The 10,029-nt window shown below is 43.7% G+C and overlaps 1 pseudogene; it reads right to left on the minus strand.

Moving 5' to 3' along the window:
• Positions 1–2,239: 2,239 nt before the first annotated feature.
• Positions 2,240–2,340, minus strand: LOC117286612 (annotated as a pseudogene).
• Between the last annotated feature and the right edge of the window lie 7,689 nt (positions 2,341–10,029).

Genomic DNA, 10,029 nt, shown 5'->3' on the forward strand with positions numbered 1-10,029 from the left:
AAAGATGACAAGAAAGTAGAAGCAAATAGGGCAGTGGAGCAAGTAATGGGATGAATGGATATGAGCAAAATATATGCATGGACACCCCCCTGAAATTAAAAACTGGGGGTCAGCCAGTGCAATGGGCATGTTGGGATGAAATTATCCAGCATGTTATGTGCACGGACAGATCTGCCCAATAAACCTATTAATCCGTAAGACCAATTTTTAAAAGAAGAGCTGGGCAAGAAATAAAGAGATGACAAAAGAGAAAGAATTGACTCAGGAAAGAGCCAGGATAGGAATTGACTTAGCTTTTGCAAATAGAATAAGGAAGGAGCACAGAAGTGAAGACTGTGGGATTTAGCAGAGATTTTGACAGAATCCGAGAGCTAGCGCTGCTGTCTGCAGGAGCTGGGTTTGGTTTGAATGAATCCCTTCCAAAATTCAAGTGTGGAAACTTAATTCCTAATGCAGCAGTGTTGGCTGAGGGGTCCTTTGGGGAGGCCCCTTCGGTCACTTCTCTCTGTCTCTCTCTCTCTGTCTCTCTCTCTCCATGTAGCTGGACTTCTGAGCCCCCAGGACCATAACAAATTCATTTCTATCCTGTATAAATTGCCCAGCCTGCAGTCTTCTGTTACAGCAGTATCTGCAATAGTCCTTCCCACCTAACCAGCATCCAAGGGAAGGGAGCAGCGTTTTCCAGGAACTGTCATTCGTGGGTCCCTCAGGGCCTAACCCCTCCAAATGACATTTCCTCGGCTCCTTTGCCAACTAACTACTGGCAAATTTATGCCAAGAGAGGCACTGGTGGGAGATTTGGAGGAGGAAGGTCTAAAAGCCAGGTTATTCCTCCCCACCCTCTGCCGGGGCTCTGCCTCCTCTGACTTCACACCAGAGCTGTGTTTCTGGATCCCACCCGGTACCCAGCTCCCGGAATCTGATACCATCCTCTTCCTCTGGGCCTGCCAGCTGCGTGTGGGAGGGAAGAGACCGCTCCTCCTCGCTGTGATGACTCACCAGCCCTGTAGGCTTTCAGCTCTTCCCATCCCTGACAAGGAGCCCCTCACATGTGAACTCCTTCCGCTGAGTTATCTGTGTAGGATGCCGGCCTCTGACTGACGACCACATAATGAGAACACATCAGCTTTTCTCCCCGCCACGTGATTCTGTATTCAGAGCCCTGTTCAGTCTGGTATTATCCAAGCTGATATTAATAAAGCCTCCCACTGCAAAATCAAACCGAAAAGTAATTCTAAAAGACGAAGTAAATAAAGACAAAAGCTGAAATAAATAAATAGTGAAGCATAAAGCAACAGAATGATAAATTAGTTCAAATGCTTCATTTTTTAAATTTTTAAAATTTTGGGGGTACCGGAGATAGAACTCAGAACCTTGCACTTTCGAGGAAGGTGGTGGAACCACTGAACTAAATCCCCAGCCCCTCTAATGCTGCATTTTTGATAAGGCTTCCAAAGTAAACAAACCTCTGACAAATACAATTAGGAAATTTTTTAATTAGAAATGAGAAAGGAGATAGGAGAATTTACAGAAAATAGATTTTTTCACCCTAAATCCAAAGAGAATGTTATATACACAGTTGTAGGATAATAAACTGAAATCCTTAATGAAGTGAATAATTTCTCAAAAGATATAAATTGCAAAATATAATCCAAGAGATATAAATCTAAACAGAATAATAACCAAGGAAGAATTTGAGAAAATTATTCAATAACAACCCCTCCAAATGCAGTTGATCCTAACATTTCAGCCAGGACAATTCTCATAGTGCTAAGAGAAACAGATAGTTTCAGCACTGTATAAAATATTCAGAGTGAAGGAAAAAAAAGAGATAAGAGTAACTTGGTGTCCATTAGGTAAGCATATACTTCTTCTTAAAGCCTAATAACAATAAAAGACAAAAAAAGAAAATTATCAGCAAAAATAATGCATATCGATAGGAAAACCTTAAAATTCTCACCTCCATAAGAAACTTAAATTACCACACTGATGAGATCATTAAGGAAATCAGTTTTATCTGTGGGTTAGTTTCTTTGGTTTGTTGTTGTTTGCTGGTTTTGTTAACAGTTTTACGGAAACATCATTCTTGTTTTCTTTTTTTTTTTAAATAGAGATTTTTTTTTTTAATAGGCTGACTTCTAACCCCAGGACTTAAGCAGGATTCCTCAGCCTCCTACTAGCTGGGAATATGGGCAGGCACCACTACACCAGGCTTGAATATAATTTTTCTATCATAAAAAAAATATGGGAGCACTTCACAAACTTGTGTTATCCTTGCTCAGGGGCCACACTAATCTTATCCACATTGTTCCATCTTCAGTATATGCCCCTGATGGCAGCCCAAGAAAGGACAATTTTACAAGTTAAGTTGAAAGAAATCACAGAGGACAGGCAGTGTGTACATCGTAAAAGTAAACAGCCACTTGAAAAAGCTACTTTGAGCCACTGAAATCAAAGGCAAAATGTCTAAAGAAAACCTTCACAGCAGATGTAACAAAGGGCTGGAGTCGATGTTACATAAAGAACTAATACACACCAATACAAAATATTAGGTCTGTAAAGGTTCAGCTGGCAAAGACCTGGAGAAAATAATTCATGAAAAATAGATACTGTTAGTGAGCAGGCATTTAGAAAAATGTTTCATGTCATTTGTGATCAAAGAAAGACACCCTCCCCAAACAACACTATAGCATTTCACACCCACTCCCTAAAACTGTAAAAGTTGCCCAGTATTAGCATGTTGTGGGAAAACTAGTCAGCTCACACACTGTTTCTAGTCATATAAAATAACTGGTACAGCCTTACAAAATTCGTATCAGGAATCCTCTTTAAGTGTCATAATACACCTATATTGTAAGGAATGTTTTTTCAGTGCTGTAGCTCAAACCCAAGGCCTCCTGCATCCCTGCATTGTACTCCGCTGAGCTACATCTTCAGCCCATTCAGAAATTTTGAAAGATTAAAAGTAATAATAATAATAATAAAGGCACATGAGATATTTACTGCAATGTCTAATGCTGTTGCTAGAAAAGGAGGGGGTCAGTAGGGGAGGATGGTAAATTAGTATTTATAATTATAATAAAAATTACAGTCTATCAAGCATCCCATATACATTACCTTTTTTATGCTATAACACTCCCATAAGGTAGGTAAGAACTGCTGAGATTCTGGATAATTCAGCAACTTACAGAAAAGCACACAACCCGTGGCTTTCAACACCAAGTCTGAGGCCCCACATGCTGTCTGCATGCTGCAAGGTGTGGTTATGAGTCTCTGCTACTAGCCTAGTTTCCTCATCTGCAACAGTCTTAATTAGAGCAATAAAGAGTAGTGAGGGGAGTAGATGATGCCGTCTAAGTCGTGAAGCTCTTAGCAAAGGATGTGCCACTCACAGCCTGTACTGGTGGCACACACCTGTCACCTCAGCACTCTGGGAGGCTGAAGCAGAAGGATCACAAATCAAGCCCAACCTAGGTGATTAAAGAAAACTTTGTCTCCAAATAAAAGACAAAAAGAGCTGGGGATGTAGTTCAGTGTCAGAGTTCAATGTCCAGTAGAGTAAAAGAAGGAAGGGGGTCAGAAAACTAGAGGGGGGAAGAGGAGGAGACAAAATGATCGCTTCAGACATGTACACTATTACAAGATAAGTATGACTGCAAGTGTGTGTGGAATAGAAAGAGCAAAGAATAATACAAATGTCCACTGTAACAAAAGTATAAGTCACTCTTCTCTTGGGAATTATTTTGTTTGTGGTCTAACGAGTAGAAATCTGGAGGAAATCAAAATCTAAATACACTCAAAGGAACTGCTACCTTTTGGTGAGTCTGATATTCTACTGGGGTCTCTGACACTTCAGATACTAATAAATGTGGCACACCTCCTCCTGTAAAATCATGGGAATGTGGGTTTAGCCAGTGGATGCCACTGCTTTACTTGCCCGAGGCATAGCATGCGTTGGCCTGAAGGGGCAAAAGGCACTCAGGATTCCTTAGAGAGGAAGCCAAAAGTGTTGTGCAAGCCTGTGACCTCAGAACTCTGGGAGGATGAGGCAGGAGAGTGCCTGAGGAGCTTGCAACTTAGATCCTGTCTCGAGATAAAAAATAAAATAAGACTGGATGTAGTTCAATAACAAGGCCCTAGGCTCAACCTGTAGTCGTGTAGTAAGTAAATAAATCAGAATCAAGCAAAGCTCTGAGAAGTCAAAAACTGGATTCAAGTTTGCTCCTGATCAACAGTGACATTCCGGGGAAGAGACCGAAAGGCTCCCTTAGGGTCTTCCTCCCAAAAGTCATCACAGTTTAGGCATCTCCACTCACTCCAGCATACATGGCGGGAAGTTCCTCCTTTCTTGGCTACCATGTCACAGCCTTGTGAAGGACAAGTTGGAGTCTATGCAGCTGAGAGATAAGTGTAGTTGATCCAAGTTGAGCTTGAGAAGTGAACAATGGCCTAGATGACTCAGAAATGTGCACTTACTGTATGAGCTCCAATAAAAGAAGTGACAAGTTCAGCAAAGGAGATAAGTTCAGTGGAGAAATAGCAGAGGAGGACACACACACCTAGCACGACCAGAGGCTGAATCATACTGAGCTCAGACTCATATGTCCAAATACTTACTCCACTCGAAATGTCAAACAGGCATCTCAGACCCAATGCATCAAACAATGAGCTCCCGGCTTTTTGGCTTTACCTACACTGCTCTACTCCTCTTTTATGCCAAGGTAAGGAGTTGCCCATACTTTCAAGTCTTCAAATGAAGTCTTGGACCCCTCTCATTCTCTCCCATCTCCTATTCAACTAACCCATCAGAAAAATTCTACTGGCTCTATCTTTAGATATACACAAATCCCTCCTCTTCCTCTCCCCTCTACTCCGCCTCCCTGGTCTAAGCCAACATCTCTTGCCTGACTTCCTGTTTCGGCTCAAGACAGCTCTGACCACTTCCTCCCTTGGCCCTTTCACTCTCTGCTTGACCTACATGGGCCAGGGGAATCTTCTTAAAACCTCATGGACAACATCATAAAAGAACAGATCCATAAGAGCTAATAAATTGGATGCCATCAAAATTAAAATTTGTTCTTTAAAAATATTGTGAAGAGTTAAGAATGTAAATTAGTGGTAGAGTGCTTGCCTATTAGGTACACAGCCCTTGGTTTGATCTCCAGAATCCCCTTTCACAAAAAAAACAAAACAAAAACAACAACAACAACAACAACAAAAAAAAAACCCTTAAATTAAGTGGGATCTCTCCTTCCTCTGCTCCAAACCTTCTCTTCTCTTTTCTTCTCACTCAAAGCAAAGTCCTCAGGATGACCTACAAGGCCTTCCCTGACCTGCCCAGGAAACCGACAGGCCCTTGTTCCCATTCCTCTCCCCCTCTCTCTTGCTAAGCCAGCTACCCTGGCCTCCAGACCCTTTCTCAAACACACCAGGTACACTCTTGGGACATGTACACATGCTGTTTGCTTTTGCCTGGGAAGCTTTTCCCCCAGATAACTTCATGGCTCACTTTCTAACCTCTTTCAAGTCTTTTCTCAAATGTCTCCCTCTCAGTGGGGTCTTCCTTGACAGGGTATTTTAAACAGAAACACCTCCCACCCACAGTTCTCCATCATCCATCTTTCTTCTCTGCTTTATCTTTCTACATAGGATTTACCACAGTCCAATGGACCATACTTACTTATTTGCTTTGTCCGTGTCTCTCCTTGCTTGAATTAAGCTCATAAAGATAGGATTGCTTTTGTACTTTCGTTCCGTGCTTATATCCCCAGCATCTATACACATGGTATAGCACAGAGAAGGACTGGATATACAACTGTTGGTTGAATAAAGGGATGAGTGAGTGAATGAATGAATGAAAAAACATCATCTGAGCTTAAGAGCCAAGTGTGAGGATCCTTTATGAGGAACTCTGTACACAGCCAGACTCTGTACGGAGCTTTATGGTTTAAAGCTCTTTGCACCTACTTGATCCTTGACAGTTCTTGCAGCAATACTCTGACATGAAGCCATCATCATCTCTTTCTACAAACAATTGGAGGCTCAAAAGGTTAACATAATTCAAGAGCATGCCAGCTGCAAATGGCAGAGCCAGGATGGAAGCCAAGAACTTGCAACCAGCCACCAAATCGCACCATGCTGCCCAGAGTGCCTACAGATTTTTCAACTTTCAGAGCCTTTCATTTCATTCCTAATGGCATTGCTGATAGATTTTACCAGCTCAGTAGTTAACCTATAAATTTCCATTTGTCACATCCAAAACTTGATGTTAAGAAGGCTTCTTTTCTGGTTTTTCAGGGGAAATTGATGACATGGGGTGCAGGAATAGAGAGGTAACCCCTCCCAACTCTCTTTGTCTACCTAGAGGCAAAGAAAGAAAGAAAAAGAAACAAAGATCCAGAAGCCCTCCCTGTGCTGACACAAGCAGAAAGATGTTAAAGTGGCCTCGCCAGGCCCAACAGCCCCCACACTTAGGGGTCTCAGGCTGGGTTTAGCAGTGGGGCACACAAAGCAGGGAGTGCAGCTGCAGCCACCCAGGCGTGGAGAGCACTCTCCCCTTGCCACTCGAGGTGGCCTAATGTCTCTGCACATCCAGAAAAGAACACAAACAAACAGGTTGTTATGAGGGCTGTAACCCAATTGACAAAGGCGTGCTCTCAGCCTGGAAATGTCCCTGCTCTGAACCAGTTGCCTTGCCAACAAGCCACATGTTTCCACTCTGCAGAATCCAATTTCTGAGCAATGTGGCAGTGACAGGTCCAGAGACATGATACACAATTCCAAGGTGCCTTTGAACACTTGCTGAATTGCTAAGAACAATGTGGGTGCCCAGATGTCCTTAGCAACGCAGGGCATTGCCAGGCAAGTACACATGCCCAGTTCACACAGTAGCCCCCATCTGCCTCTCCCACCCACCTCGGGGCATCTTGCAGAGTGCAGAGAGCACAGGGCTAAGCTTTTTTTCTTTTTCTTTTTCTTTTTTCCTTTCTTCAATACTAGGAACCAAATCCAGGGAGCCTGTACCACCGAGCTATCCTCCCAGCCCATTTTGTTTTGTTTTGTTTTAAGATTGGGTCTTGCTAAGTTGCCCAGACTGGTGTTGAGCTTGCAGTCCTCCTGCCTCAGCTTCCCAGTATGCTGGGATTCCAAGGGTGCACCATCACACCAAGCTAAACCATTCTTCATCCCCATCAGTATCAGACTCATTGCAAACCCTTGCAAGGGCCTCACTCTTTAAATATATGCAGCTACTTAATTCTCACCAGATATAGTAGGTGTTATCACTATTTCATCTGGGTCGAGGAGATGGAGGCATAGAAAGGGTAATTTACCCAAAATGACACAGCTAGAGAAAGCTAAAGTCAGGATTGGAACTTATTCTCTCCCCAGAGCCTGCCCTCTTAAAGACCCTGCTACGCTGTCCCTCTCACAGTCCTTAAATGTTACGGCTGAGAAATGGTGCTAGTTATCATGGCTATACAAGAAACTATCCCAAATCGTCCATTTGATTCCGCTCATGAGCACCCTGGGTCAGGGACACAGGCGAGACACAGTAGGGACAGCTCTGGCACATCAGCCAGAAAGGCTCAAAGGGTGACAGGGACCCACGCCGTGGGTGCCGATGTGATTCAGAGAGGCCTTGTCATTCACGCATCTGGCAATGGGTCCCAGTGACCCACTGGGACCTCAGCCGGGCCTGTCTGGTAGCACACTTGGCGCAGCCTGACATCTGGCCCTGGGCTCCCTCTCAGCATGTGCTAGGTTCCCAGGCAAGTGCTCCAAGAGGCAGAAAACGGAAGCTGCCAGTTACAGCTGAGTGAGGGGGCAGCCACTTATAATCCCAGTACTCTGGGAGGCTGAGGCAAGAAGATCAAAAGTTGGAGCCCAGCCTGGGAAACTTAGCAATTTAGTGAAACTTTGTCTCAAAATTTTTTTAAAAAGGAAAAAGAAAAGAAAAAAGTATTAATAAGAGGAATGAAGGGCCTGGGTTTGATCCCCAGTACCACAAAAGGTGGAGGAAGAAAAGAAGGAGGAGGTGGAGAAAGAGGCAAGGGGAAGAGTAAGAAGACAAGGAAACTCAGAGTCTTAAAACTCAGACGCAGAAAGTGGCAAGGAACCATTTCTGCCATTTTCTGTGGATCCAGTGCACAGAGTTCAGATCCAGTAGGAGGGACGAAGACTCCACCTGAAGCAATCGTTGAGGCCGTGTTGTCCAGCCCCTTCAAATCCAAACTGAAAAACTGAAGCTCAGTGTAGTCAACTTGTCCAGGATCTCGTAGCTCACAAGGTGTCAGCCGCAGGACAGACGCCCAGGGGCCTCGAGCCACACCCGAGAATCTCTGTCCCTCACTTCAACACTGGAAACCTGGGGAACTCACAATAGTGCGGATGCCTGGGTGCCACCAGCAGAGATTCTGATTTGTTTTAAGTGTAATCATGTGGGCAGGGGATCTTTAAAAGCTGCCTGGGGCCTCTAATAGGCAGGAGAGTAACAATGCCTCATTCAATGCCCCTTCAGGTGAAACTGAGCAGTTTCTCTGGGTCTCACCATTCAACGTGGCCCCAACCTGCCATGAGGAAACAACAGCCCTGCCAATAACAGATCACTGGCACCTTTGCCTGGTTCACAGACTCCGTCTTGGACCTTCTATCCTCTTCTCCTTCTTGTTACTTCTAACCCGCCCCGCTCCTGCCCCTCTTTGTCTCCCAAATGCTCCTCTAAAGCAACTTTTTCCTTTAATACTCAATTCATCAACTATGAGTCTTGTTTGACTCTTGGCCATCAACTTTTAAGCTCCAAAAACTCAGTGCTGTCTTAGGGGTCTCATACAAGAGGAGACCCAAAGGCTTAGGATTCTTTTGCTCAAACAGCCTAAGCCCCCTGGATAATCACTAATCTCAGTTATAACATCTGCCTTCCAGCTCCAAGTATAATTACCTGCCTCTCAATGCGTACCTTGGTTCATTTTCCATGACTGTAACAAAATACCTGAGGATGGGTAACTTATATAGAAGAGAGCTTGATTCAAGCTCACGTATCTGGTGCTTCAAAAGCACGGCACTGGCATCAGCTTGCTCTGGTAAGGATCTCGGGGCAGAGAGCAACAGAGTGGTGGGAGAATAAGAGGTCACAGGAAGAGACAGGAAACAAGAGACCAGGGAAGGACCAGCCTCACTCTTTCCATACCAACTCACTCTAGTGTCCCACGAGAGCTACCATACTGAATTCCTTCTAACGTTAGTGCCTCTGATGATCAGTTAGCTCCCATTAAACCCCTCTAAGAGCTCCCTGCTATCTCTTGCCATCACAACACTGAGGACCAAGCTTCCTACACCTGAGCCCTTGTGGACTCAAACCATACCCAGGCCATAGCATGGAATCATAGAGTGTGGAGTAAAAGCCTTATCTAAATCATACTTTTAAAAGGTGATCATAAACCAGGTGTGGTGGGACACATCTGTAATTCCAGCACTCTGGGAGGCTGAAACAGGAGGATTGTACCTTTGAGTCCTGCCTGGACAACTTAGCAACTTAGTGAGACCTGGTCTCAAGATTAAAAAAAAAAAAAAAAATGAAAAGGACTGGAGACATAACTCAGTGCAAAGGCCCTCAGGGTTCAATCCCCAGGACCACCAGAAAGTGGGTGGTGGTGATTCTATGAGTGCATTGGTCAATTTAATGGGGAAAAAATCATCCATCAAAGTAATTATCCCACTAAAGCAATTGGTCAGTTGCATCATTTGCCATACATTGTAACAAACTGGTCAAAAATGTTGGCCCAGACAAATATTTTCAGTATTTCTCCTTAGATTCAGATGTTTATGAAGGCCAATTTTTTAAAAAATTCATAAACAGAAAAGAAGGCTTCCTGATATCACAATTCTACTGAATTTGCTGATTTTTATTAGGTTAGGAGAAGATCATTACAGTTTTATCATGTGTGCATATCTCTCGAGTAATTTTACAAAATATATTTATTTGTCACTTTATACAAAAACAGAGTCTTTTTAAACTTCCCAGGCAATAAT

Source organism: Fukomys damarensis, unplaced genomic scaffold (genome assembly GCF_012274545.1).
Source record: "Fukomys damarensis isolate Sample0158 unplaced genomic scaffold, DMR_v1.0_HiC HiC_scaffold_17, whole genome shotgun sequence".
Taxonomy (NCBI): Eukaryota; Metazoa; Chordata; class Mammalia; order Rodentia; family Bathyergidae; genus Fukomys; species Fukomys damarensis.